The following is a 24,401-nucleotide window of genomic DNA, read 5'->3' as shown; positions in this document are numbered from 1 at the left end:
GATCAATCGAGATGAAATCACTTTTAATGAGTATTTTAAAGGTAATTAAGCTGAATTCGGTCAAAACTTTGTCCAGAAAAAAATGCATTCAAAAGTGTACCGAAAAAATCGCATGTTTTTTTTCTTCAAGATACAAAATCCGTGACAACGATTTCTTATTGAAACGTGAATTTAAACAGTTTTTTGAATGAATATCGTTACACTTGCTTGAATTTAAGCAAAAAGTACAAAAATAATGGTTTCAGTGGTTATATTTGAAAATAGTGAAAAAATACTCAAAATGTGCTTCTCTGGCCGAGAAACGTCAATTTTGAAAATGATATTAAAAATCAAGGTACATTTTTATTTATTGATCAATCGAGATGAAATCACTTTTAATGAGTATTTTATAGATATTTAAGCTGAATTCGGTAAAAAAATTGTCCAGAAAAAAATGCATTCAAAAGTGTACCGAAAAAATCGCATGTTTTTTTTCTTCAAGATACAAAATCCGTGACAACGATTTCTTGTTGAAAATTGGATTTAAACAGTTTTTGAATGAATATCGTTACATATGCTTGAATTAAAGCAAAAAGTACAAAAATAATGGTTTTAGTGGTTATATTTGAAAAAAGTGAAAAAATACTCAAAATGTGCTTCTCTGGCAGAGAAACGTCGATTTTGAAAATGTTTTTAAAAATCGAGGTACATTTTTATTTATTGATCAATCGAGATGAAATCACTTTTAATGAGTATTTTATAGATATTTAAGCTGAATTCGGTTAAAAATTTGTCCAGAAAAAAATGCATTCAAAAGTGTACCGAAAAAATCGCATGTTTTTTTTCTTCAAGATACAAAATCCGTGACAACGATTTCTTATTGAAAATTGAATTTAAAGTTTTTTGATTGAATATCGTTACATTTGCTTGAATTAAAGCAAAAAGTACAAAAATAATGGTTTCAGTGGTTATATTTGAAAATAGTGAAAAAATACTCAAAATGTGCTTCTCTGGCCGAGAAACGTCGATTTTGAAAATGTTATTAAAAATCGAGGTACATTTTTACTTATTGATCAATCGAGATGGAATCACTTTTAATGAGTATTTTATAGATATTTAAGCTGAATTAGGTTAAAAATTTGTCCAGAAAAAAATGCATTTTAAAGTTTTCCGAAAAAATCGCTTGTATTTTTTTCTTCAAGATACAAAATCCGTGACAACGATTTCTTATTGAAAATTGAATTTAAACAGTTTTTTGAATGAATATCGTTACATTTGCTTGAATTTAAGCAAAAAGTACAAAAATAATGGTTTCAGTGGTTATATTTGAAAAAAGTGAAAAAATACTCAAAATGTGCTTCTCTGGCCGAGAAACGTCGATTTTGAAAATGTTATTAAAAATCGAGGTACATTTTTATTTATTGATCAATCGAGATGAAATCACTTTTAATGAGTATTTTATAGATATTTAAGCTGAATTAGATTAAAAATTTGTCCAGAAAAAAATGCATTCAAAAGTGTACCGAAAAAATCGCATGTTTTTTTTCTTCAAGATACAAAATCCGTGACAACGATTTCTTATTGAAAATTGAATTTAAAGTTTTTTGATTGAATATCGTTACATTTGCTTGAATTAAAGCAAAAAGTACAAAAATAATGGTTTCAGTGGTTATATTTGAAAATAGTGAAAAAATACTCAAAATGTGCTTCTCTGGCCGAGAAACGTCAATTTTGAAAATGGTATTAAAAATCGAGGTACATTTTTATTTATTGATCAATCGAGATGAAATCACTTTTAATGAGTATTTTATAGATATTTAAGCTGAATTAGGTTAAAAATTTGTCCAGAAAAAAATGCATTTTAAAGTTTTCCGAAAAAATCGCTTGTATTTTTTTCTTCAAGATACAAAATCCGTGACAACGATTTCTTGTTGAAAATTGGATTTAAACAGTTTTTGAATGAATATCGTTACATATGCTTGAATTAAAGCAAAAAGTACAAAAATAATGGTTTTAGTGGTTATATTTGAAAAAAGTGAAAAAATACTCAAAATGTGCTTCTCTGGCCGAGAAACGTCGATTTTGAAAATGTTATTAAAAATCGAGGTACATTTTTATTTATTGATCAATCGAGATGAAATCACTTTTAATGAGTATTTTATAGATATTTAAGCTGAATTCGGTAAAACATTTGTACAGAAAAAAATGCATTTTAAAGTTTTCCGAAAAAATCGCTTGTTTTTTTTCTTCAAGATACAAAATCCGTGACAACGATTTCTTATTGAAACGTGAATTTAAACAGTTTTTTGAATGAATATCGTTACACTTGCTTGAATTTAAGCAAAAAGTACAAAAATAATGGTTTCAGTGGTTATATTTGAAAATAGTGAAAAAATACTCAAAATGTGCTTCTCTGGCCGAGAAACGTCAATTTTGAAAATGATATTAAAAATCAAGGTACATTTTTATTTATTGATCAATCGAGATGAAATCACTTTTAATGAGTATTTTATAGATATTTAAGCTGAATTCGGTAAAAAAATTGTCCAGAAAAAAATGCATTCAAAAGTGTACCGAAAAAATCGCATGTTTTTTTTCTTCAAGATACAAAATCCGTGACAACGATTTCTTGTTGAAAATTGGATTTAAACAGTTTTTGAATGAATATCGTTACATATGCTTGAATTAAAGCAAAAAGTACAAAAATAATGGTTTTAGTGGTTATATTTGAAAAAAGTGAAAAAATACTCAAAATGTGCTTCTCTGGCAGAGAAACGTCGATTTTGAAAATGTTTTTAAAAATCGAGGTACATTTTTATTTATTGATCAATCGAGATGAAATCACTTTTAATGAGTATTTTATAGATATTTAAGCTGAATTCGGTTAAAAATTTGTCCAGAAAAAAATGCATTCAAAAGTGTACCGAAAAAATCGCATGTTTTTTTTCTTCAAGTTACAAGATCCGTGACAACGATTTCTTATTCAAAATTGAATTTAAACAGTTTTTTGAATGAATATCGTTACATATGCTTGAATTAAAGCAAAAAGTACAAAAATAATGGTTTTAGTGGTTATATTTGAAAAAAGTGAAAAAATACTCAAAATGTGCTTCTCTGGCAGAGAAACGTCGATTTTGAAAATGTTTTTAAAAATCGAGGTTCATTTTTATTTATTGATCAATCGAGATGAAATCACTTTTAATGAGTATTTTATAGATATTTAAGCTGAATTCGGTTAAAAATTTGTCCAGAAAAAAATGCATTCAAAAGTGTACCGAAAAAATCGCATGTTTTTTTTTCTTCAAGTTACAAGATCCGTGACAACGATTTCTTATTCAAAATTGAATTTAAACAGTTTTTTGAATGAATATCGTTACATTTGCTTGAATTAAAGCAAAAATTACAAAAATAATGGCTTTAGTGGTTATATTTGAAAAAAGTGAAAAAATACTCAAAATATGCTTCTCTGGCCGAGAAACGTCGATTTTGAAAATGTTATTAAAAATCGAGGTACATTTTTATTTATTGATCAATCGAGATGAAATCACTTTTAATGAGTATTTTATAGATATTTAAGCTGAATTAAGTTAAAAATTTGTCCAGAAAAAAATGCATTCAAAAGTGTACCGAAAAAATCGCATGTTTTTTTTCTTCAAGATACAAAATCCGTGACAACGATTTCTTATTGAAAATTGAATTTAAAGTTTTTTGATTGAATATCGTTACATTTGCTTGGATTAAAGCAAAAAGTACAAAAATAATGGTTTCAGTGGTTATATTTGAAAATAGTGAAAAAATACTCAAAATGTGCTTCTCTGGCCGAGAAACGTCAATTTTGAAAATGGTATTAAAAATCGAGGTACATTTTTATTTATTGATCAATCGAGATGAAATCACTTTTAATGAGTATTTTATAGATATTTAAGCTGAATTAGGTTAAAAATTTGTCCAGAAAAAAATGCATTTTAAAGTTTTCCGAAAAAATCGCTTGTATTTTTTTCTTCAAGATACAAAATCCGTGACAACGATTTCTTGTTGAAAATTGGATTTAAACAGTTTTTGAATGAATATCGTTACATATGCTTGAATTAAAGCAAAAAGTACAAAAATAATGGTTTTAGTGGTTATATTTGAAAAAAGTGAAAAAATACTCAAAATGTGCTTCTCTGGCCGAGAAACGTCGATTTTGAAAATGTTATTAAAAATCGAGGTACATTTTTATTTATTGATCAATCGAGATGAAATCACTTTTAATGAGTATTTTATAGATATTTAAGCTGAATTCGGTAAAACATTTGTACAGAAAAAAATGCATTTTAAAGTTTTCCGAAAAAATCGCTTGTTTTTTTTCTTCAAGATACAAAATCCGTGACAACAATTTCTTATTGAAACGTGAATTTAAACAGTTTTTTGAATGAATATCGTTACACTTGCTTGAATTTAAGCAAAAAGTACAAAAATAATGGTTTCAGTGGTTATATTTGAAAATAGTGAAAAAATACTCAAAATGTGCTTCTCTGGCCGAGAAACGTCAATTTTGAAAATGATATTAAAAATCAAGGTACATTTTTATTTATTGATCAATCGAGATGAAATCACTTTTAATGAGTATTTTATAGATATTTAAGCTGAATTCGGTAAAAAAATTGTCCAGAAAAAAATGCATTCAAAAGTGTACCGAAAAAATCGCATGTTTTTTTTCTTCAAGATACAAAATCCGTGACAACGATTTCTTGTTGAAAATTGGATTTAAACAGTTTTTGAATGAATATCGTTACATATGCTTGAATTAAAGCAAAAAGTACAAAAATAATGGTTTTAGTGGTTATATTTGAAAAAAGTGAAAAAATACTCAAAATGTGCTTCTCTGGCAGAGAAACGTCGATTTTGAAAATGTTTTTAAAAATCGAGGTACATTTTTATTTATTGATCAATCGAGATGAAATCACTTTTAATGAGTATTTTATAGATATTTAAGCTGAATTCGGTTAAAAATTTGTCCAGAAAAAAATGCATTCAAAAGTGTACCGAAAAAATCGCATGTTTTTTTTCTTCAAGTTACAAGATCCGTGACAACGATTTCTTATTCAAAATTGAATTTAAACAGTTTTTTGAATGAATATCGTTACATATGCTTGAATTAAAGCAAAAAGTACAAAAATAATGGTTTTAGTGGTTATATTTGAAAAAAGTGAAAAAATACTCAAAATATGCTTCTCTGGCAGAGAAACGTCGATTTTGAAAATGTTTTTAAAAATCGAGGTACATTTTTATTTATTGATCAATCGAGATGAAATCACTTTTAATGAGTATTTTATAGATATTTAAGCTGAATTCGGTTAAAAATTTGTCCAGAAAAAAATGCATTCAAAAGTGTACCGAAAAAATCGCATGTTTTTTTTCTTCAAGTTACAAGATCCGTGACAACGATTTCTTATTCAAAATTGAATTTAAACAGTTTTTTGAATGAATATCGTTACATTTGCTTGAATTAAAGCAAAAATTACAAAAATAATGGCTTTAGTGGTTATATTTGAAAAAAGTGAAAAAATACTCAAAATATGCTTCTCTGGCCGAGAAACGTCGATTTTGAAAATGTTATTAAAAATCGAGGTACATTTTTATTTATTGATCAATCGAGATGAAATCACTTTTAATGAGTATTTTATAGATATTTAAGCTGAATTAAGTTAAAAATTTGTCCAGAAAAAAATGCATTCAAAAGTGTACCGAAAAAATCGCATGTTTTTTTTCTTCAAGATACAAAATCCGTGACAACGATTTCTTATTGAAAATTGAATTTAAAGTTTTTTGATTGAATATCGTTACATTTGCTTGGATTAAAGCAAAAAGTACAAAAATAATGGTTTCAGTGGTTATATTTGAAAATAGTGAAAAAATACTCAAAATGTGCTTCTCTGGCCGAGAAACGTCAATTTTGAAAATGGTATTAAAAATCGAGGTACATTTTTATTTATTGATCAATCGAGATGAAATCACTTTTAATGAGTATTTTATAGATATTTAAGCTGAATTAGGTTAAAAATTTGTCCAGAAAAAAATGCATTTTAAAGTTTTCCGAAAAAATCGCTTGTATTTTTTTCTTCAAGATACAAAATCCGTGACAACGATTTCTTATTGAAAATTGAATTTAAACAGTTTTTTGAATGAATATCGTTACATTTGCTTGAATTTAAGCAAAAAGTACAAAAATAATGGTTTCAGTGGTTATATTTGAAAAAAGTGAAAAAATACTCAAAATGTGCTTCTCTGGCCGAGAAACGTCGATTTTGAAAATGTTATTAAAAATCGAGGTACATTTTTATTTATTGATCAATCGAGATGAAATCACTTTTAATGAGTATTTTATAGATATTTAAGCTGAATTAGATTAAAAATTTGTCCAGAAAAAAATGCATTCAAAAGTGTACCGAAAAAATCGCATGTTTTTTTTCTTCAAGATACAAAATCCGTGACAACGATTTCTTATTGAAAATTGAATTTAAAGTTTTTTGATTGAATATCGTTACATTTGCTTGAATTAAAGCAAAAAGTTCAAAAATAATGGTTTCAGTGGTTATATTTGAAAATAGTGAAAAAATACTCAAAATGTGCTTCTCTGGCCGAGAAACGTCAATTTTGAAAATGGTATTAAAAATCGAGGTACATTTTTATTTATTGATCAATCGAGATGAAATCACTTTTAATGAGTATTTTATAGATATTTAAGCTGAATTAGGTTAAAAATTTGTCCAGAAAAAAATGCATTTTAAAGTTTTCCGAAAAAATCGCTTGTATTTTTTTCTTCAAGATACAAAATCCGTGACAACGATTTCTTATTGAAAATTGAATTTAAACAGTTTTTTGAATGAATATCGTTACATTTGCTTGAATTTAAGCAAAAAGTACAAAAATAATGGTTTCAGTGGTTATTTTTGAAAAAAGTGAAAAAATACTCAAAATGTGCTTCTCTGGCCGAGAAACGTCGATTTTGAAAATGTTATTAAAAATCGAGGTACATTTTTATTTATTGATCAATCGAGATGAAATCACTTTTAATGAGTATTTTATAGATATTTAAGCTGAATTCGGTTAAAAATTTGTCCAGAAAAAAATGCATTCAAAAGTGTACCGAAAAAATCGCATGTTTTTTTCTTCAAGTTACAAGATCCGTGACAACGATTTCTTATTCAAAATTGAATTTAAACAGTTTTTTGAATGAATATCGTTACATTTGCTTGAATTAAAGCAAAAATTACAAAAATAATGGTTTTAGTGGTTATATTTGAAAAAAGTGAAAAAATACTCAAAATATGCTTCTCTGGCCGAGAAACGTCGATTTTGAAAATGTTATTAAAAATCGAGGTACATTTTTATTTATTGATCAATCGAGATGAAATCACTTTTAATGAGTATTTTATAGATATTTAAGCTGAATTAGATTAAAAATTTGTCCAGAAAAAAATGCATTCAAAAGTGTACCGAAAAAATCGCATGTTTTTTTCTTCAAGATACAAAATCCGTGACAACGATTTCTTATTGAAAATTGAATTTAAAGTTTTTTGATTGAATATCGTTACATTTGCTTGAATTAAAGCAAAAAGTACAAAAATAATGGTTTCAGTGGTTATATTTGAAAATAGTGAAAAAATACTCAAAATGTGCTTCTCTGGCCGAGAAACGTCAATTTTGAAAATGGTATTAAAAATTGAGGTACATTTTTATTTATTGATCAATCGAGATGAAATCACTTTTAATGAGTATTTTATAGATATTTAAGCTGAATTAGGTTAAAAATTTGTCCAGAAAAAAATGCATTTTAAAGTTTTCCGAAAAAATCGCTTGTATCTTTTTCTTCAAGATACAAAATCCGTGACAACGATTTCTTGTTGAAAATTGGATTTAAACAGTTTTTGAATGAATATCGTTACATATGCTTGAATTAAAGCAAAAAGTACAAAAATAATGGTTTTAGTGGTTATATTTGAAAAAAGTGAAAAAATACTCAAAATGTGCTTCTCTGGCCGAGAAACGTTGATTTTGAAAATGTTATTAAAAATCGAGGTACATTTTTATTTATTGATCAATCGAGATGAAATCACTTTTAATGAGTATTTTATAGATATTTAAGCTGCATTCGGTAAAACATTTGTACAGAAAAAAATGCATTTTAAAGTTTTCCGAAAAAATCGCTTGTTTTTTTTTCTTCAAGATACAAAATCCGTGACAACGATTTCTTATTGAAACCTGAATTTAAACAGTTTTTTGAATGAATATCGTTACACTTGCTTGAATTTAAGCAAAAAGTACAAAAATAATGGTTTCAGTGGTTATATTTGAAAAAAGTGAAAAAATACTCAAAATGAGCTTCTCTGGCCGAGAAACGTCGATTTTGAAAATGTTATTAAAAATCGAGGTACATTTTTATTTATTGATCAATCGAGATGAAATCACTTTTAATGAGTATTTTATAGATATTTAAGCTGAATTAGATTAAAAATTTGTCCAGAAAAAAATGCATTCAAAAGTGTACCGAAAAAATCGCATGTTTTTTTTCTTCAAGATACAAAATCCGTGACAACGATTTCTTATTGAAAATTGAATTTAAACAGTTTTTTGAATGAATATCGTTACACTTGCTTGAATTTAAGCAAAAAGTACAAAAATAATGGTTTCAGTGGTTATATTTGAAAATAGTGCAAAAATACTCAAAATGTGCTTCTCTGGCCGAGAAACGTCAATTTTGAAAATGATATTAAAAATCAAGGTACATTTTTATTTATTGATCAATCGAGATGAAATCACTTTTAATGAGTATTTTATAGATATTTAAGCTGAATTCGGTAAAAAAATTGTCCAGAAAAAAATGCATTCAAAAGTGTACCGAAAAAATCGCATGTTTTTTTTCTTCAAGATACAAAATCCGTGACAACGATTTCTTGTTGAAAATTGGATTTAAACAGTTTTTGAATGAATATCGTTACATATGCTTGAATTAAAGCAAAAAGTACAAAAATAATGGTTTTAGTGGTTATATTTGAAAAAAGTGAAAAAATACTCAAAATGTGCTTCTCTGGCAGAGAAACGTCGATTTTGAAAATGTTTTTAAAAATCGAGGTACATTTTTATTTATTGATCAATCGAGATGAAATCACTTTTAATGAGTATTTTATAGATATTTAAGCTGAATTCGGTTAAAAATTTGTCCAGAAAAAAATGCATTCAAAAGTGTACCGAAAAAATCGCATGTTTTTTTTCTTCAAGTTACAAGATCCGTGACAACGATTTCTTATTCAAAATTGAATTTAAACAGTTTTTTGAATGAATATCGTTACATATGCTTGAATTAAAGCAAAAAGTACAAAAATAATGGTTTTAGTGGTTATATTTGAAAAAAGTGAAAAAATACTCAAAATGTGCTTCTCTGGCAGAGAAACGTCGATTTTGAAAATGTTTTTAAAAATCGAGGTACATTTTTATTTATTGATCAATCGAGATGAAATCACTTTTAATGAGTATTTTATAGATATTTAAGCTGAATTCGGTTAAAAATTTGTCCAGAAAAAAATGCATTCAAAAGTGTACCGAAAAAATCGCATGTTTTTTTTCTTCAAGTTACAAGATCCGTGACAACGATTTCTTATTCAAAATTGAATTTAAACAGTTTTTTGAATGAATATCGTTACATTTGCTTGAATTAAAGCAAAAATTACAAAAATAATGGCTTTAGTGGTTATATTTGAAAAAAGTGAAAAAATACTCAAAATATGCTTCTCTGGCCGAGAAACGTCGATTTTGAAAATGTTATTAAAAATCGAGGTACATTTTTATTTATTGATCAATCGAGATGAAATCACTTTTAATGAGTATTTTATAGATATTTAAGCTGAATTAAGTTAAAAATTTGTCCAGAAAAAAATGCATTCAAAAGTGTACCGAAAAAATCGCATGTTTTTTTTCTTCAAGATACAAAATCCGTGACAATGATTTCTTATTGAAAATTGAATTTAAAGTTTTTTGATTGAATATCGTTACATTTGCTTGGATTAAAGCAAAAAGTACAAAAATAATGGTTTCAGTGGTTATATTTGAAAATAGTGAAAAAATACTCAAAATGTGCTTCTCTGGCCGAGAAACGTCAATTTTGAAAATGGTATTAAAAATCGAGGTACATTTTTATTTATTGATCAATCGAGATGAAATCACTTTTAATGAGTATTTTATAGATATTTAAGCTGAATTAGGTTAAAAATTTGTCCAGAAAAAAATGCATTTTAAAGTTTTCCGAAAAAATCGCTTGTATTTTTTTCTTCAAGATACAAAATCCGTGACAACGATTTCTTATTGAAAATTGAATTTAAACAGTTTTTTGAATGAATATCGTTACATTTGCTTGAATTTAAGCAAAAAGTACAAAAATAATGGTTTCAGTGGTTATATTTGAAAAAAGTGAAAAAATACTCAAAATGTGCTTCTCTGGCCGAGAAACGTCGATTTTGAAAATGTTATTAAAAATCGAGGTACATTTTTATTTATTGATCAATCGAGATGAAATCACTTTTAATGAGTATTTTATAGATATTTAAGCTGAATTCGGTAAAACATTTGTACAGAAAAAAATGCATTTTAAAGTTTTCCGAAAAAATCGCTTGTTTTTTTTCTTCAAGATACAAAATCCGTGACAACGATTTCTTATTGAAACGTGAATTTAAACAGTTTTTTGAATGAATATCGTTACACTTGCTTGAATTTAAGCAAAAAGTACAAAAATAATGGTTTCAGTGGTTATATTTGAAAATAGTGCAAAAATACTCAAAATGTGCTTCTCTGGCCGAGAAACGTCAATTTTGAAAATGATATTAAAAATCAAGGTACATTTTTATTTATTGATCAATCGAGATGAAATCACTTTTAATGAGTATTTTATAGATATTTAAGCTGAATTCGGTAAAAAAATTGTCCAGAAAAAAATGCATTCAAAAGTGTACCGAAAAAATCGCATGTTTTTTTTCTTCAAGATACAAAATCCGTGACAACGATTTCTTGTTGAAAATTGGATTTAAACAGTTTTTGAATGAATATCGTTACATATGCTTGAATTAAAGCAAAAAGTACAAAAATAATGGTTTTAGTGGTTATATTTGAAAAAAGTGAAAAAATACTCAAAATGTGCTTCTCTGGCAGAGAAACGTCGATTTTGAAAATGTTTTTAAAAATCGAGGTACATTTTTATTTATTGATCAATCGAGATGAAATCACTTTTAATGAGTATTTTATAGATATTTAAGCTGAATTCGGTTAAAAATTTGTCCAGAAAAAAATGCATTCAAAAGTGTACCGAAAAAATCGCATGTTTTTTTTCTTCAAGTTACAAGATCCTTGACAACGATTTCTTATTCAAAATTGAATTTAAACAGTTTTTTGAATGAATATCGTTACATTTGCTTGAATTAAAGCAAAAATTACAAAAATAATGGTTTTAGTGGTTATATTTGAAAAAAGTGAAAAAATACTCAAAATATGCTTCTCTGGCCGAGAAACGTCGATTTTGAAAATGTTATTAAAAATCGAGGTACATTTTTATTTATTGATCAATCGAGATGAAATCACTTTTAATGAGTATTTTATAGATATTTAAGCTGAATTAGGTTAAAAATTTGTCCAGAAAAAAAAGCATTCAAAAGTGTACCGAAAAAATCGCATGTTTTTTTCCTTCAAGATACAAAATCCGTGACAACGATTTCTTATTCAAAATTGAATTTAAACAGTTTTTTGAATGAATATCGTTACATTTGCTTGAATTAAAGCAAAAATTACAAAAATAATGGCTTTAGTGGTTATATTTGAAAAAAGTGAAAAAATACTCAAAATATGCTTCTCTGGCCGAGAAACGTCGATTTTGAAAATGTTATTAAAAATCGAGGTACATTTTTATTTATTGATCAATCGAGATGAAATCACTTTTAATGAGTATTTTATAGATATTTAAGCTGAATTAGGTTAAAAATTTGTCCAGAAAAAAAAGCATTCAAAAGTGTACCGAAAAAATCGCATGTTTTTTTTCTTCAAGATACAAAATCCGTGACAACGATTTCTTATTCAAAATTGAATTTAAACAGTTTTTTGAATGAATATCGTTACATTTGCTTGAATTAAAGCAAAAATTACAAAAATAATGGCTTTAGTGGTTATATTTGAAAAAAGTGAAAAAATACTCAAAATATGCTTCTCTGGCCGAGAAACGTCGATTTTGAAAATGTTATTAAAAATCGAGGTACATTTTTATTTATTGATCAATCGAGATGAAATCACTTTTAATGAGTATTTTATAGATATTTAAGCTGAATTAAGTTAAAAATTTGTCCAGAAAAAAATGCATTCAAAAGTGTACCGAAAAAATCGCATGTTTTTTTTCTTCAAGATACAAAATCCGTGACAACGATTTCTTATTGAAAATTGAATTTAAAGTTTTTTGATTGAATATCGTTACATTTGCTTGAATTAAAGCAAAAAGTACAAAAATAATGGTTTCAGTGGTTATATTTGAAAATACTGAAAAAATACTCAAAATGTGCTTCTCTGGCCGAGAAACGTCAATTTTGAAAATGGTATTAAAAATCGAGGTACATTTTTATTTATTGATCAATCGAGATGAAATCACTTTTAATGAGTATTTTATAGATATTTAAGCTGAATTCGGTAAAAAAATTGTCCAGAAAAAAAATGCATTCAAAAGTGTACCGAAAAAATCGCATGTTTTTTTTCTTCAAGATGCAAAATCCGTGACAACGATTTCTTGTTGAAAATTGGATTTAAACAGTTTTTGAATGAATATCGTTACATATGCTTGAATTTAAGCAAAAAGTACAAAAATAATGGTTTCAGTGGTTATATTTGAAAAAAGTGAAAAAATACTCAAAATGAGCTTCTCTGGCCGAGAAACGTCGATTTTGAAAATGTTATTAAAAATCGAGGTACATTTTTATTTATTGATCAATCGAGATGAAATCACTTTTAATGAGTATTTTATAGATATTTAAGCTGAATTAGATTAAAAATTTGTCCGGAAAAAAATGCATTCAAAAGTGTACCGAAAAAATCGCATGTTTTTTTTCTTCAAGATACAAAATCCGTGACAACGATTTCTTATTGAAAATTGAATTTAAAGTTTTTTGATTGAATATCGTTACATTTGCTTGAATTAAAGCAAAAAGTACAAAAACAATGGTTTCAGTGGTTATATTTGAAAATAGTGAAAAAATACTCAAAATGTGCTTCTCTGGCCGAGAAACGTCAATTTTGAAAATGGTATTAAAAATCGAGGTACATTTTTATTTATTGATCAATCGAGATGAAATCACTTTTAATGAGTATTTTATAGATATTTAAGCTGAATTAGGTTAAAAATTTGTCCAGAAAAAAATGCATTTTAAAGTTTTCCGAAAAAATCGCTTGTATTTTTTTCTTCAAGATACAAAATCCGTGACAACGATTTCTTATTGAAAATTGAATTTAAACAGTTTTTTGAATGAATATCGTTACATTTGCTTGAATTTAAGCAAAAAGTACAAAAATAATGGTTTCAGTGGTTATATTTGAAAAAAGTGAAAAAATACTCAAAATGTGCTTCTCTGGCCGAGAAACGTCGATTTTGAAAATGTTATTAAAAATCGAGGTACATTTTTATTTATTGATCAATCGAGATGAAATCACTTTTAATGAGTATTTTATAGATATTTTAGCTGAATTAGATTAAAAATTTGTCCAGAAAAAAATGCATTCAAAAGTGTACCGAAAAAATCGCATGTTTTTTTTCTTCAAGATACAAAATCCGTGACAACGATTTCTTATTGAAAATTGAATTTAAAGTTTTTTGATTGAATATCGTTACATTTGCTTGAATTAAAGCAAAAAGTACAAAAATAATGGTTTCAGTGGTTATATTTGAAAATAGTGAAAAAATACTCAAAATGTGCTTCTCTGGCCGAGAAACGTCAATTTTGAAAATGGTATTAAAAATTGAGGTACATTTTTATTTATTGATCAATCGAGATGAAATCACTTTTAATGAGTATTTTATAGATATTTAAGCTGAATTAGGTTAAAAATTTGTCCAGAAAAAAATGCATTTTAAAGTTTTCCGAAAAAATCGCTTGTATCTTTTTCTTCAAGATACAAAATCCGTGACAACGATTTCTTGTTGAAAATTGGATTTAAACAGTTTTTGAATGAATATCGTTACATATGCTTGAATTAAAGCAAAAAGTACAAAAATAATGGTTTTAGTGGTTATATTTGAAAAAAGTGAAAAAATACTCAAAATGTGCTTCTCTGGCCGAGAAACGTCGATTTTGAAAATGTTATTAAAAATCGAGGTACATTTTTATTTATTGATCAATCGAGATGAAATCACTTTTAATGAGTATTTTATAGATATTTAAGCTGAATTCGGTAAAACATTTGTACAGAAAAAAATGCATTTTAAAGTTTTCCGAAAAAATCGCTTGTTTTTTTTTCTTCAAGATACAAAATCCGTGACAACGATTTCTTATTGAAACGTGAATTTAAACAGTTTTTTGAATGAATATCGTTACACTTGCTTGAATTTAAGCAAAAAGTACAAAAATAATGGTTTCAGTGGTTATATTTGAAAAAAGTGAAAAAATACTCAAAATGAGCTTCTCTGGCCGAGAAACGTCGATTTTGAAAATGTTATTAAAAATCGAGGTACATTTTTATTTATTGATCAATCGAGATGAAATCACTTTTAATGAGTATTTTATAGATATTTAAGCTGAATTAGATTAAAAATTTGTCCAGAAAAAAATGCATTCAAAAGTGTACCGAAAAAATCGCATGTTTTTTTTCTTCAAGATACAAAATCCGTGACAACGATTTCTTATTGAAAATTGAATTTAAAGTTTTTTGATTGAATATCGTTACATTTGCTTGAATTAAAGCAAAAAGTACAAAAATAATGGTTTCAGTGGTTATATTTGAAAATAGTGAAAAAATACTCAAAATGTGCTTCTCTGGCCGAGAAACGTCAATTTTGAAAATGGTATTAAAAATCGAGGTACATTTTTATTTATTGATCAATCGAGATGAAATCACTTTTAATGAGTATTTTATAGATATTTAGGCTGAATTAGGTTAAAAATTTGTCCAGAAAAAAATGCATTTTAAAGTTTTCCGAAAAAACCGCTTGTATCTTTTTCTTCAAGATACAAAATCCGTGACAACGATTTCTTGTTGAAAATTGGATTTAAACAGTTTTTGAATGAATATCGTTACATATGCTTGAATTAAAGCAAAAAGTACAAAAATAATGGTTTTAGTGGTTATATTTGAAAAAAGTGAAAAAATACTCAAAATGTGCTTCTCTGGCCGAGAAACGTCGATTTTGAAAATGTTATTAAAAATCGAGGTACATTTTTATTTATTGATCAATCGAGATGAAATCACTTTTAATGAGTATTTTATAGATATTTAAGCTGAATTCGGTAAAACATTTGTACAGAAAAAAATGCATTTTAAAGTTTTCCGAAAAAATCGCTTGTTTTTTTTTCTTCAAGATACAAAAACTGTGACAACGATTTCTTATTGAAACGTGAATTTAAACAGTTTTTTGAATGAATATCGTTACACTTGCTTGAATTTAAGCAAAAAGTACAAAAATAATGGTTTCAGTGGTTATATTTGAAAAAAGTGAAAAAATACTCAAAATGAGCTTCTCTGGCCGAGAAACGTCGATTTTGAAAATGTTATTAAAAATCGAGGTACATTTTTATTTATTGATCAATCGAGATGAAATCACTTTTAATGAGTATTTTATAGATATTTAAGCTGAATTAGGTTAAAAATTTGTCCAGAAAAAAATGCATTTTAAAGTTTTCCGAAAAAATCGCTTGTATTTTTTTCTTCAAGATACAAAATCCGTGACAACGATTTCTTATTGAAAATTGAATTTAAACAGTTTTTTGAATGAATATCGTTACATTTGCTTGAATTTAAGCAAAAAGTACAAAAATAATGGTTTCAGTGGTTATTTTTGAAAAAAGTGAAAAAATACTCAAAATGTGCTTCTCTGGCCGAGAAACGTCGATTTTGAAAATGTTATTAAAAATCGAGGTACATTTTTATTTATTGATCAATCGAGATGAAATCACTTTTAATGAGTATTTTATAGATATTTAAGCTGAATTCGGTTAAAAATTTGTCCAGAAAAAAATGCATTCAAAAGTGTACCGAAAAAATCGCATGTTTTTTTCTTCAAGTTACAAGATCCGTGACAACGATTTCTTATTCAAAATTGAATTTAAACAGTTTTTTGAATGAATATCGTTACATTTGCTTGAATTAAAGCAAAAATTACAAAAATAATGGTTTTAGTGGTTATATTTGAAAAAAGTGAAAAAATACTCAAAATATGCTTCTCTGGCCGAGAAACGTCGATTTTGAAAATGTTATTAAAAATCGAGGTACATTTTTATTTATTGATCAATCGAGATGAAATCACTTTTAATGAGTATTTTATAGATATTTAAGCTGAATTAGATTAAAAATTTGTCCAGAAAAAAATGCATTCAAAAGTGTACCGAAAAAATCGCATGTTTTTTTCTTCAAGATACAAAATCCGTGACAACGATTTCTTATTGAAAATTGAATTTAAAGTTTTTTGATTGAATATCGTTACATTTGCTTGAATTAAAGCAAAAAGTACAAAAATAATGGTTTTAGTGGTTATATTTGAAAAAAGTGAAAAAATACTCAAAATGTGCTTCTCTGGCCGAGAAACGTTGATTTTGAAAATGTTATTAAAAATCGAGGTACATTTTTATTTATTGATCAATCGAGATGAAATCACTTTTAATGAGTATTTTATAGATATTTAAGCTGCATTCGGTAAAACATTTGTACAGAAAAAAATGCATTTTAAAGTTTTCCGAAAAAATCGCTTGTTTTTTTTTCTTCAAGATACAAAATCCGTGACAACGATTTCTTATTGAAACCTGAATTTAAACAGTTTTTTGAATGAATATCGTTACACTTGCTTGAATTTAAGCAAAAAGTACAAAAATAATGGTTTCAGTGGTTATATTTGAAAAAAGTGAAAAAATACTCAAAATGAGCTTCTCTGGCCGAGAAACGTCGATTTTGAAAATGTTATTAAAAATCGAGGTACATTTTTATTTATTGATCAATCGAGATGAAATCACTTTTAATGAGTATTTTATAGATATTTAAGCTGAATTAGATTAAAAATTTGTCCAGAAAAAAATGCATTCAAAAGTGTACCGAAAAAATCGCATGTTTTTTTTCTTCAAGATACAAAATCCGTGACAACGATTTCTTATTGAAAATTGAATTTAAAGTTTTTTGATTGAATATCGTTACATTTGCTTGAATTAAAGCAAAAAGTACAAAAATAATGGTTTCAGTGGTTATATTTGAAAATAGTGAAAAAATACTCAAAATGTGCTTCTCTGGCCGAGAAACGTCAATTTTGAAAATGGTATTAAAAATCGAGGTACATTTTTATTTATTGATCAATCGAGATGAAATCACTTTTAATGAGTATTTTATAGATATTTAAGCTGAATTAGGTTAAAAATTTGTCCAGAAAAAAATGCATTTTAAAGTTTTCCGAAAAAATCGCTTGTATTTTTTTCTTCAAGATACAAAATCCGTGACAACGATTTCTTATTGAAAATTGAATTTAAACAGTTTTTTGAATGAATATCGTTACATTTGCTTGAATTTAAGCAAAAAGTACAAAAATAATGGTTTCAGTGGTTATATTTGAAAAAAGTGAAAAAATACTCAAAATGTGCTTCTCTGGCCGAGAAACGTCGATTTTGAAAATGTTATTAAAAATCGAGGTACATTTTTATTTATTGATCAATCGAGATGAAATCACTTTAAATGAGTATTTTATAGATATTTAAGCTGAATTCGGTTAAAAATTTGTCCAGAAAAAAATGCATTCAAAAGTGTACCGAAAAAATCGCATGTTTTTTTCTTCAAGTTACAAGATCCGTGACAACGATTTCTTATTCAAAATTGAATTTAAACAGTTTTTTGAATGAATATCGTTACATTTGCTTGAATTAAAGCAAAAATTACAAAAATAATGGTTTTAGTGGTTATATTTGAAAAAAGTGAAAAAATGCTCAAAATATGCTTCTCTGGCCGAGAAACGTCGATTTTGAAAATGTTATTAAAAATCGAGGTACATTTTTATTTATTGATCAATCGAGATGAAATAACTTTCAATGAGTATTTTATAGATATTTAAGCTGAATTAGGTTAAAAATTTGTCCAGAAAAAAATGCATTCAAAAGTGTAACGAAAAAATCGCATGTTTTTTTTCTTCAAGATACAAAATCCGTGACAACGATTTCTTATTGAAAATTGAATTTAAAGTTTTTTGATTGAATATCGTTACATTTGCTTGAATTAAAGCAAAAAGTACAAAAATAATGGTTTCAGTGGTTATATTTGAAAATAGTGAAAAAATACTCAAAATGTGCTTCTCTGGCCGAGAAACGTCAATTTTGAAAATGGTATTAAAAATCGAGGTACATTTTTATTTATTGATCAATCGAGGTGAAATCACTTTTAATGAGTATTTTATAGATATTTAAGCTGAATTCGGTAAAAAATGTGTACAGAAAAAAATGCATTTTAAAGTTTTCCGAAAAAATCGCTTGTTTTTTTTTTCTTCAAGGTACAAAATCCGTGACATCGATTTCTTATTGAAAATTGAATTTAAACAGTTTTTTGAATGAATATCGTTACATTTGCTTGAATTTAAGCAAAAAGTACAAAAATAATGGTTTCAGTGGTTATATTTGAAAATAGTGAAAAAATACTCAAAATGTGCATCTCTGGCCGAGAAACGTCAATTTTGAAAATGGTATTAAAAATCAAGGTACATTTTTATTTATTGATCAATCGAGATGAAATCACTTTTAATGAGTATTTTATAGATATTTAAGCTGAATTCGGTAAAAAAATTGTCCAGAAAAAAATGCATTCAAAAGTGTACCGAAAAAATCGCATGTTTTTTTTCTTCAAGATACAAAATCCGTGACAACGATTTCTTGTTGAAAATTGGATTTAAACAGTTTTTGAATGAATATCGTTACATATGCTTGAATTAAAGCAAAAAGTACAAAAATAATGGTTTTAGTGGTTATATTTGAAAAAAGTGAAAAAATACTCAAAATGTGCTTCTCTGGCCGAGAAACGTCGATTTTGAAAATGTTATTAAAAATCGAGGTACATTTTTATTTATTGATCAATCGAGATGAAATCACTTTTAATGAGTATTTTATAGATAATTAAGCTGAATTCGGTAAAACATTTGTACAGAAAAAAATGCATTTTAAAGTTTTCCGAAAAAATCGCTTGTTTTTTTTTCTTCAAGATACAAAATCCGTGACAACGATTTCTTATTGAAACGTGAATTTAAACAGTTTTTTGAATGAATATCGTTACACTTGCTTGAATTTAAGCAAAAAGTAAAAAAATAATGGTTTCAGTGGTTATATTTGAAAAAAGTGAAAAAATACTCAAAATGTGCTTCTCTGGCCGAGAAACGTCGATTTTGAAAATGTTATTAAAAATCGAGGTACATTTTTATTTATTGATCAATCGAGATGAAATCACTTTGTTGTTGTGAGATCTCACATGTGACGTAAAAATCCAAAGTTTTTCCACAATACCTGACGAACATTTAATCTTTGGGCTTCCGTTGCGCAATGGTTAACGCCGTCGGCTGTTAACCGAAAGGTTGGTGGTTTGAGCCCATCCGGGAGCGGTGTTGTGAGGTCTTAGATGTAACGTAAAATTCAGAGTTTTTTAAAAATAACTGACGAATATTAAATTTTTGGGCTTCCGTGGCGCAATGTTTAGAGCGTTCAGCTGTTATTCAAAAGGTTTGTGGTTCGAGCCCATCCGGGAGCGGTAATGTGAGGTCTTAGATGTAACGTAAAATTCAGAGTTTTTTAAAAATTCCTTACGAACATTTAATCTTTGGGCTTCCGTGGCGCAATGGTTATAGCGTTCAGATGTTATTCAAAAGGTTTGTGGTTCGAGCCCATCCGGGAGCGGTGTTGTGAAGTCTCAGATGTGACGTAAAAAGTCAAAGTTTTTCCACAATACCTGACGAACATTTAATCTTTGGGCTTCCGTTGCGCAATGGTTAACGCCGTCGGCTGTTAACCGAAAGGTTGGTGGTTCGAGCCCATCCGGGAGCGGTAATGTGAGGTCTTAGATGTAACGTAAAATTCAGAGTTTTTTAAAAATACCTGACGAACATTTAATCTTTGGGCTTCCGTTGCGCAATGGTTAACGCCGTCGGCTGTTAACCGAAAGGTTGGTGGTTTGAGCCCATCCGGGAGCGGTGTTGTGAGGTCTTAGATGTAACGTAAAATTCAGAGTTTTTTAAAAATAACTGACGAATATTAAATATTTGGGCTTCCGTGGCGCAATGTTTAGAGCGTTCAGCTGTTATTCAAAAGGTTTGTGGTTCGAGCCCATCCGGGAATGGTTATGTGAGGTCTTAGATGTAACGTAAAATTCAGAGTTTTTTAAAAATTCCTGACGAACATTTAATCTTTGGGCTTCCGTGGCGCAATGGTTAGCGCGTTCGGCTGTTAACCGAAAGGTTGGTGGTTCGAGCCCACCCGGGAGCGGTGTTGTGAGCTCTCACATGTAACGTAAAATTCAGAGTTTTTTAAAAATTCCTGACGAACATTTAATCTTTGGGCTTCCGTGGCGCAATGGTTAGCGCGTTCGGCTGTTAACCGAAAGGTTGGTGGTTCGAGCCCACCCGGGAGCGGTGTTGTGAGCTCTCACATGTAACGTAAAAAGCCAAAGTGTTTCCACAATAGCCGACGACCATTTAATTTTTGGGCTTCCGTGGCGCAATGGTTAGCGCCTTCGGCTGTTAACCGAAAGGTTGGTGGTTCGAGCCCATCCGGGAGCTGTGTTGTGAGGTCTTAGATGTAACGTAAAATTCAGAGTTTTTTAAAAATAACTGACGAACATTTAATCTTTGGGCTTCCGTGGCGCAATGGTTAGAGCGTTCAGCTGTTATTCAAAAGGTTTGTGGTTCGAGCCCATCCGGGAGCGGTGTTGTGAAGTGTCAGATGTGACGAAAAAAGTCAAAGTTTTTCCACAATACCTGACGAACATTTAATCTTTGGGCTTCCGTTGCACAATGGTTAACGCCGTCGGCTGTTAACCGAAAGGTTGGTGGTTCGAGCCCATCCGGGAGCGGTGTTGTGAGGTCTTAGATGTAACGTAAAATTCAGAGTTTTTTAAAAATAACTGACGAACATTTAATTTTTGGTCTTCCGTGGCGCATTGGTTAGAGCGTTCAGATGTTATTCAAAAGGTTTGTGGTTCGAGCCCACCCGGGAGCGGTGTTGTGAAGTCTAAGATAAAACGTATAAAGTCAAAGTTTTTCCACAATACCTGACGAACATTTAATCTTTGGGCTTCCGTGGCGCAATGGTTAGCGCGTTCGGCTGTTAACCGAAAGGTTGGTGGTTCGAGCCCACTCGGGAGCGGTGTTGTGAGATCTCACATGTAACGTAAAAAGCCAAAGTTTTTCCACAATACCTGACGACCATTTAATTTTTGGGCTTCGGTGGCGCAATGGTTAGCGCGTTCGGCTGTTAACCGAAAGTTTGGTGGTTCGAGCCCACCCGGGAGCGGTGTTATGAGGTGTCAGATGTAACGCAAAATATAAAAGTATTTCCACAATACCTGACGACCATTTAATTTTTGGGCTTCGGTGGCGCAATGCTTAGTGCGTTCGGCCGTTAACCGAAAGGTTGGTGGTTCGAGCCCATCCGGGAGCGGTGTTGTGAGGTCTCAGATGTAAGGTAAAAAGCCAAAGTTTTTCCACCTCACAACACCGTTCCCGGATGGGCTCGAACCACCAACCTTTCGGTTAACGGCCGAACGCACTAAGCATTGCGCCACGGAAGCTTAGAATTTAAAATGTTGTCAAGTATGGTGGAAAAACTTTGACTTTTTATGTTACTTAAAACATTTCACACTAACGCTCCAGCGTGGGATCTAACCACCAACCTTTCGGTTAACAGCCGAACGCCCTAACCTAACCATCGCGCCACGGAAGCCTAAAAATTAAATGGCCGTCAGGTATTGCGGAAAAACTTTGGCTTTTTACGTTACATCTGAGACCTCACTACACCGCTCCCGGATGGGCTCGAACCACCAACCTTTCGGATTACAGCCGAACGAGCCAGCCATTACGCCACGGAAGCCTAAAAATTAAATGGTTGTCAGGTATTGTGGAAATACTTTTATATTTTGCGTTACATTGACACCTCATAACACCGCTCCCGGGTGTGCTCGAACCACCAACCTTTCGGTTAACAGCCGAACGCGCTAACCATTGCGCCACCGAAGCCCAAAAATTAAATGGTCGTCAGGTATTGTGGAAAAACTTTGGCTTTTTACGTTACATCTGAGACCTCACTACACCGCTCCCGGATGGGCTCGAACAACCAACCTTTCGGATTACAGCCGAACGAGCCAGCCATTACGCAACGGAAGCCCAAAAATTAAATGGTTTTCAGGTATTGTGGAAAAACTTTGACATTTTACGTCGCATCTGAGACCTCACAACACCGCTCCCGGATGGGCTCGAACCACCAACCTTTCCGTTAACGGCCGAACGCACTAAGCATTGCGCCACGGAAGCTTAGAATTTAAAATGTTGTCAAGTATGGTGGAAAAACTTTGACTTTTTATGTTACTTAAAACATTTCACACTAACGCTCCAGCGTGGGATCTAACTACCAACCTATCGGTTAACAGCCGAACGCCCTAACCTAACCATCGCGCCACGGAAGCCTAAAAATTAAATGGGCGTCAGGTATTGCGGAAAAACATTGACTTTTTACGTTACTTATAAAACATTAGAACAACCGTTCCCGGGTGGGCTTGAACCACCAACCTTTCGGTTAACAGCCGAACGCGCCAACCATTGCGCCACCGAAGCCCAAAAATTAAATGGTCGTCAGGTATTGTGGAAAAACTTTGGCTTTTTACGTTACATCTGAGACCTCACTACACCGCTCCCGGATGGGCTCGAACCACCAACCTTTCGGATAACAGCCGAACGAGCCAACCATTACGCCACGGAAGCCTAAAAATTAAATGGTCGTCAGGTATTGTGGAAAAACTTTGGCTTTTTACGTTACATTTGAGATACCACAACACCGCTCCCGGGTGGGCTCGAACCACAAACCTATTGGTTAACAGCCGAACGCGCTTACCATTGAGCCACGGAAGCTCAGAAATTAAATGGTTGTCACGTATTGTGGAAAATCTTTGACATTTTACGTCACATCTGAGACCTCACAACACCGCTCCCGGATGGGCTCGAACCACCAACTTTTCGGTTAACAGCCGAACGCGCTAACCATTGCGCCACGGAAGCCCAAAAATTAAATGGTGGTCAGGTATTGTGGAAAAAGTTTGGCTTTTTACGTTACATTTGAGATCCCACAACACCGCTCCCGGGTGGGCTCGAACCACAAACCTATTGTTTACCAGCTGAACGCGCTAACCATTGAGCCACGGAAGCTCAGAAATTAAATGGTTGTCACGTATTGTGGAAAAGTTTTGACATTTTACGTCACATCTGAGACCTCACAACACCGCTCACGGATGGGCTCGAACCACCAACCTTTCGGTTAACAGCCAAACGCGCTAACCATTGCGCCACGGAAGCCCAAAAATTAAATGTTCGTCAGGTATTGTGGAATAACTTTGGCTTTTTACGTTACATTTGAGACTTCACAACACCGCTCCTGGGTGGGCTCGAACCACCAAACTTTTGGTTAACATCCGAACGAGCTAACCATGGAGCCAAGAAAGCTCAGAAATGAAATGGTCGTCAGGTATTGTGGAAAAACTTTGACTTTTTACGTTACATTTGAGATACCACAACACCGCTCCCGGGTGGGCTCGAACCACAAACCTATTGGTTAACAGCCGAACGCGCTAACCATTGAGCCACGGAAGCTCAGAAATTAAATGTTTGTCACGTATTGTGGAAAAGGTTCGACATTTTACGTCACATCTGAGACCTCACAACACCGCTCCCGGATGGGCTCGAACCACCAACTTTTCGGTTAACAGCCGAACGCGCTAACCATTGCGCCACGGAAGCTCAGAAATTAAATGGTTGTCACGTATTGTGGAAAAGTTTTGACTTTTTACATTACATCTGAGACCTCACATCACCGCTCCCGGGTGGGCTCGAACCACCAACCTTTTGAATAACAGCTGAACGCGCTAACCATTGCGCCACGGAAGCCCAAAAATTAAATGTTCGTCAGTTATTGTGGAAAAACTCTGAATTTTACGTTACA

At 30.2% G+C, this 24,401-nt stretch overlaps 2 non-coding genes across 2 annotated transcripts; both read left to right on the top strand.

Annotated features, from left to right (window-relative positions):
• The first annotated feature begins 20,608 nt into the window (after window positions 1–20,608).
• Window positions 20,609–20,681, top strand: TRNAN-GUU (transfer RNA asparagine (anticodon GUU)). Its single transcript has one exon. It is a non-coding gene; the product is annotated as a tRNA-Asn (tRNA).
• Window positions 20,682–20,754: 73 nt separating this feature from the next.
• TRNAN-GUU (transfer RNA asparagine (anticodon GUU)) lies at window positions 20,755–20,827 on the top strand. Its single transcript has one exon. It is a non-coding gene; the product is annotated as a tRNA-Asn (tRNA).
• Window positions 20,828–24,401: the final 3,574 nt, after the last annotated feature.

This window comes from Phalangium opilio, unplaced genomic scaffold, assembly GCF_054372755.1.
Source record: "Phalangium opilio isolate 3A_F unplaced genomic scaffold, DU_Popi_V2 ptg000352l_1, whole genome shotgun sequence".
In the NCBI taxonomy this organism is placed as follows: Eukaryota; Metazoa; Arthropoda; class Arachnida; order Opiliones; family Phalangiidae; genus Phalangium; species Phalangium opilio.
Note: the sequence above shows the minus strand (reverse complement) of the source record. Positions and strands in the feature narration are given on the sequence as shown.